The 6,681-nt window shown below is 30.7% G+C and overlaps 1 protein-coding gene and 1 long non-coding RNA gene across 4 annotated transcripts in view; one reads left to right on the top strand and one right to left on the bottom strand.

The window, feature by feature from the left end:
• Window positions 1-6,681, bottom strand: part of LOC108745080 — a 27,684-nt gene that overhangs the window by 16,960 nt on the left and 4,043 nt on the right. Inside the window, exons 2-3 of one of the 3 annotated variants that reach the window (XR_001939052.2) lie at window positions 4,273-4,696; window positions 3,521-3,921 (exon numbers count right to left, since the gene is read on the bottom strand). This is a non-coding gene — a long non-coding RNA (uncharacterized LOC108745080). Of the gene's footprint in view, window positions 1-3,520; window positions 4,697-6,681 lie in introns of those variants that run through there. The other 2 variants (XR_003231632.1, XR_001939053.2) reach the window with 2 other exon arrangements.
• LOC112905223 overlaps window positions 1-6,681 on the top strand; it is a 72,915-nt gene that overhangs the window by 3,400 nt on the left and 62,834 nt on the right. The gene's annotated exons all lie outside the window — the stretch shown is intronic.

A 6,681-nucleotide genomic window follows, 5' to 3' on the forward strand; every position in this document is an offset into this window, starting at 1 on the left:
TTGTATACTAAAATCCTGATATCAATATTACGAGCTCTCCTTAAAGTTGTTCACATAATATAGACTTGCAACTATAAATTTTTTAGAGAAAAAAGCAAAAAAAAGGAAAATTTGAATCACCCTCATATACCTAACCTACCCAAATCACTGATGAAAAAATTACTTTTACGATGATGTTATGTGGACATCATTAACGGTTAGATGCTATAGTTATCAAATGCTATTTTTGATTTAAAATAGGATATTTTAATCCTTAAAAATATGTTTAACCAACAGTAGGTAAATAATGTAAGATAAACGAATTGGTTTAAAAAACGAACGTAAAACTAGTCTGCGTATATAAAAATTTATAAGCTTTATCCGTGGAAGCAAATTCTTCTAAAGTATATCGTCTTTTGGTAGAAGAAGAAGAATGAAAACTTAATTAAAAATGCGAACAGCTTTCTTTTTATGGTGCATTCCTTTTCGTGCCGCATATTTTTCGAAGTTACAATTTACGTTAAAAGTTTACAACAAAAAAAGAGCAAAATGTTGCTTCTATAAAAGTAGAGAACTTTTCTTATTTATCGTATTTATTTCTTTTTTTTTTGGTTACAGATAGGTCGTGTGTAGTTATAATCCTGTCAAAAATGAAAAGCTCGTCCTCCGCTATTTATGTATATATATATATATAACGCAATGCATTTGTCGAAAATATCATACGTATCCGTCGGCATGAAATGAAGTGGAAAAAGCATCCTCCGTAACTGACACTTCAATTACTTTACGCACCAGAAAAAATAATTACTTATCATCTTTATCGAGCAATATTAATTTTATGAAACGGTTATTGTGGCGTATGTTTTATTTATTGCTGGCTACGATGGGAAAATTACACAAATTTCGTCGATCACAAACTATGTGTAATAACGCCTCTCTCTACAACAAGGTTGAGTGCACATTAGCAATAAACAACTCCATAAATAAATGAAAATAACCATTGTAAATATTGCAATATGTTGCATACAAAATAAAACTCAATAAACACATTTTAGTGAACCACAGTTTGTCTTCCTTTTGAAACAAGATATGCGCAGTAAATAAATTTTAAATATGCAGTAACAGTAGAACAGGGACACAAGAATTACACTGTATTTTCAAATAATTACAGTGGAAATGAAAAAAGTTGTCTGCAACTAAAAGCGTTTGTATTTTCATTAAGTTCCAAGCGTTAGAAAGCCTTATCTATTCATTATTTTTTGTTTAATAAATACAATATTATAAAACAACGAAACGTTGAAAAACGGAAATTTCATTCCTCTTTATTCTACTTATTGTTAGTCAGACGTTACCTAATCAATGGATATTAGCAGTCGCATTCCTTATTAATATTTATTACTTTGCCAAATTTTGAAGAATAAAGGAAGGAGAAAACATTTCTGATAATCCACAAATTTAGTGCTTCCTAGCATTGTAGAAGTAGTCCGTCAAGGCTTAATACAACCTCTTGTTAATTCCATTATCTCTGGCGTTTTCTAGAACATTAACTGAATAATTCTAATTTGCAAAAATCTTCTTAACGGTATTTTCATTAATATAAAGTATGCAAACGGCACATACTATACAATTAGTAAAATAAGTTTTTAAGAATAGAAAATCAATTTTATAAAGTACAAAAAGTCATTTATTAAAAATTATTACATCATCATCATCATCATCATAAAGTCGTCAATCGCGCACCTCCACTTTTTCCTATCTTGACCTAATCTTCGTATTTCCCTAAAACTAGAATATCTCACATCCTTAACTATTTGTGAGCTCTAATGTTATCTAGATCTACCTCTGCACCTCTTAACTCCTGCTTCTGTTTCTAATGTGTTTCTAACTAACCCTATGAACCATCTCCTACTATCACATCTCGCATATTTCTTATCGACTTCCATAGTAATTGTTTTCCTATTTTTCAATACTTCCTCATTTCTTACCTTCCCTATTCACGATATCTTCATCATTCGCCTGTAAGACCACATTACGAACACTTTTATTTTTCGCGTTTCGCACTCGTACAGCACCGCGCTCCAAACATACACCTTTAACAATCTTTTCAATCCTAAATTAAATTATTACAATGAACCAAAAACTTCCTCTCCACATTTTACGAAAAACAGAAAATGAGTGCTTGAATTTTATTATAAAAACTAGCCTTTGGTTTAAAATTTGTAGTGTGACCTCCATACAGTTTTAGATACAAGAAAGACAACAAAAGGAACTTTTTTTTTAACACCTTCCCTTTTTGACTCCTAAATGGTTTGCGGAAGTATAATTTTTAACTATTTAGTGTAAGCTTTCTTGGTCAGAATAATTTAATAAGGTAGCTTTAAAAAGAAGACGAACAGTGTAGCAAATTCGGTTAAGGGAACCTCATAAATTATATGTATATACCTACAAAAGGTTTGGCCGAACAATATCATTTTCATTATTTATTCACCAGTCAAAACAGAGCTTCTTAAAAAATAAAATTTTGTTATTTTATATTTGTTTGAGAGATTCAAAATTTCTCTTTTTGCTTTCTTTTCCTTATAGACAGGTTGAACAGTTGAAACTTTAGTCCAACTAATATTAACTGATATTNATATTATTCACGACTCATTGGACTTAACAGTCTTCCCTAGGAAAAGAACGAGAAGTGTAGGCAAGCTAGCGGTTTAGACCTTGTTTATGAAAAAAATTTTCCGTGAACACTTCTTGCGGTGCAAATAAAAAAAATAGCAGGCATAAGTAAGAAAGAAAATTTCGCAGGAGCTATATGAAAAAATACAAAAATATCCGTAAAACGTGTTTTCTATTGTTATTGATGAGAAATAAAACATTTTCGGAAAAACACAACATCGTAGTAAGTAGAACTTAAAATGTCGAAAAAAAAATGAGAGGTTGTATACTAAAATCCTGATATCAATATTACGAGCTCTCCTTAAAGTTGTTCACATAATATAGACTTGCAACTATAAATTTTTTAGAGAAAAAAGCAAAAAAAAGGAAAATTTGAATCACCCTCATATACCTAACCTACCCAAATCACTGATGAAAAAATTACTTTTACGATGATGTTATGTGGACATCATTAACGGTTAGATGCTATAGTTATCAAATGCTATTTTTGATTTAAAATAGGATATTTTAATCCTTAAAAATATGTTTAACCAACAGTAGGTAAATAATGTAAGATAAACGAATTGGTTTAAAAAACGAACGTAAAACTAGTCTGCGTATATAAAAATTTATAAGCTTTATCCGTGGAAGCAAATTCTTCTAAAGTATATCGTCTTTTGGTAGAAGAAGAAGAATGAAAACTTAATTAAAAATGCGAACAGCTTTCTTTTTATGGTGCATTCCTTTTCGTGCCGCATATTTTTCGAAGTTACAATTTACGTTAAAAGTTTACAACAAAAAAAGAGCAAAATGTTGCTTCTATAAAAGTAGAGAACTTTTCTTATTTATCGTATTTATTTCTTTTTTTTTTGGTTACAGATAGGTCGTGTAATAATACAACAGCTACTAAAGCATGCGAACTCAATCAAATCAATAATATTACAAAATCTACTTGATAAATAAAAATGTTTTGGTCATAGTATAATACAGGAATTAAGGAAGGAGACGTAAAAATCGAACACGACCGGCATTATATGTATAAGACAATTATAAAAACAAACTGAAAAATTCAATTGCTGAGTTCTTTTATAATTATTATTACGTGTTTAGCCCATAATCAAAATTCCACGTCTCCTTACCAAAATGATGGTGCGTAAAAATGCATGGGAAACTTCGGTGAAAATAAGGGATTAGGAGTTTTGTCTCTCTAAAAACCTGTCTTATTAAACAACATCACTTTATTTTTTGTCATTTCCAATTTCGGTCGTATTTTCAATTTGTAGGTAGATAAGCCTTAAAACGAAAGCGGTTAGATCATTAAGAAACGCTTTTTGCGTACATTCATTCCCAAAAGAGAAAGATGAGTTCTTGATTGGGTTTGAAAACATTTTTTTCTGAAATGATTGTGCAGGTAAACTTCGGGAGTTCACAGGCAAAGTTTTGACATTCTGCGTTCAAACAAGTAAAAAGTATTTTGGACGCTGAGCACACATCAAAAGAAAATGTAAATGAAAATTGATGCTGTTGGCTTTAGGTAAATACAACATTCAAAGGGTTGCCACAGGGAAAACATTAGGATTTGTGATGCTTTTATACTAAAGGTAGTGTATGAGCAGGTATGTACATACATATATGCATACTTACGTTGGGTTAAATGTAAATCAACTTTTTCAAAATTATTAGTTTGACATCCAACACTAGTTCAAATGTAATCTCCCGTTTAACAAATTCATCGAAATCACCGTCGTTGCATCTTCTAGGAAAATTCCCTAGTTGCACCAATATTAATATTCGATGTATTGTACAGCAAAACTTTTTTTTCGTCAACCAAAATTAAACCCAGTATCTGTAACATTGTTTAACTTTCAGAATCTTTTTAAGGACGTTACTGTATTTTCAGTTAATCTTTACAAATAAGGCTATAAGAAACTATATTGAAGGAAGTAAATCTTGTTTTTATTACTAGAAAACATTAACTACTTTCGTCCTGTCTGTTTGTATGCCATTTTGCTCGGAGAGTTTTTCACCGGTCAATATGAAATTTCAAGAGTGGACATAGGTTTATGACCTGAAAATAGAAATAATGAGCTTCATAATAATAATTTTTTTATCTGCTTTCATAGAGCGAAAATGTGTTTAAAATTTAGTAGACATTAGTGAGGAGATAGTTGCTTTCAAAATTGTTATTAATCCGTTTTGCCCTTCAATTTCTAGGCATATCAATGTAAAATATTTGAGAAATGTAGCCTTTATCAAAAATTTTTAAGTAACTAAATCTGTAACCCTATCATGTGCATGTCCACAAATAATTTATTTCAACACTTAATATCTATACATTTAAATATGAAAAACTATTTTCCTTTTGATTTTTTGATTTTAACAAAAGAGTCGAAAGCGCTTGACATTACATGCATGTGTGTAATGAGAAAAACTAACTTCATAAACACCACAGAAAATGTCAGTTTGAAAGGCTAACTGTTAATGTTACCACTGCTTCAAAGGACAATGGAAACAGCAGTGAACATGTCCACTTCAGCGAATCCATTACTAAACAATGACAATTGCATAAACCAACGGGGAACAAAATTGCATATCCTTTAAATTGTTTTTAAATGTCAAATATTCTAACGAAAATACCTCGGTATTCAAGAAAAGAAGTAACCACTTGTGGATGGAAAAAATTGCGAACAAGCGACAGTTATAGTTTCTTCAGTTCAGCAACAAATAATTTTTCTATGTGCTTCCTTGTTTACCTTTGTCACCCGTTTTAAATCGAAAAAAAAAATACTAATGCCAAAATAGTTTGGGGTTGCAAATAAATTTATTGATGTAAAATCAATTACAATCATTTTATATCAAAATATTTACAACCTCATTTTGTTTCCGATCTTTTACACATTGTAATAAAAGAGAGAAATGGAATCTATAATTTCTTTAGCTTTGCGTTCATCAAATAAATGAAGTTTTTCGAATCGTTTTCTAAGGATTTTGGATTATAGGTAATTATTAGTACACCACAATATCTTGTAGTTTTCAGTTTTAAACAGCTTCGATATTGTTTTGCGGGCTGTTTTGTCGTAATTTGTAGAATTTCGTAGTTTCTTCCTAAAGGTGCTGATATCAATTTGGAACTTCAAAGTTCCATGGACCATGACATTGAACCCGGAAAACAATATCAATCCAATATTTTATTTAGATTATCCATTTCCAAGGAGTTTAGAATTTTTTGGGCTTTCTTCAGTTAAAGAATGATACGGCATTCATGGAATGTCTCTTTGTCACCTTTTTCAGCTTCTAATACCTTCAATGGCCAATGTGAACAACTGTCATTCATTATTTTAAATAAAATATAAAATGTTTTTTTTAAAAAAGTATTTAAATACAAGATAAAGATAGGTATTTTTTATTTTGAATTTGCATTTTAAATGCCAGTATTTCAAATAAATCTCATCTCTGCATATATCACACTCAAGGTCTTGGCACTCTAGGTTTATTTAAAAAAAAGTGCACAACAACAGGTCAGACGGCTCACGCGTGCGTGACTAAAACGTACGACAAAAGAATACATGGATATTCGTGAAATTTTGTGCGACAAAGTTTGAGATGTTAAGTTCTTTTTATTATCCTTGAAAAATAAAGAAACGCGTTTATTATCCTCCCACATGTATGAAACGTAAATCTAGGTACTTTTGTGAGACTTAACTAAACATAGATATTTACGGTTGAGTCGAACTTCCTTCTGCTACACATTCAACATTCTCGGAAATTTTCTTTTACGCACCTAAGGGACCATCCATAAATTTCATGATTTTTTAACCCATTCCCCGTTCTTGTCACAGCTGGTCACATTTGTGAGACGTCACATATCGGGTTGTTCGGAAAGTCATTTCGTTTTTTTTTGTGGAAATGAAACAAAGTTTTCGTATAATAAACAAATACTTTATTAAATTATATATTGACCGTTCTGGTCCAACACCTTTTGCCATCTTTCTGGTAGTAGCATAATTCCACGCTCATAAAATTTTTGGTCTTTGCTGGCAAAAAACTGATCGA

The sequence above is a fragment of the Agrilus planipennis genome, unplaced genomic scaffold (genome assembly GCF_000699045.2).
Source record: "Agrilus planipennis isolate EAB-ADULT unplaced genomic scaffold, Apla_2.0 scaffold39, whole genome shotgun sequence".
NCBI classification, from domain to species: domain Eukaryota; kingdom Metazoa; phylum Arthropoda; class Insecta; order Coleoptera; family Buprestidae; genus Agrilus; species Agrilus planipennis.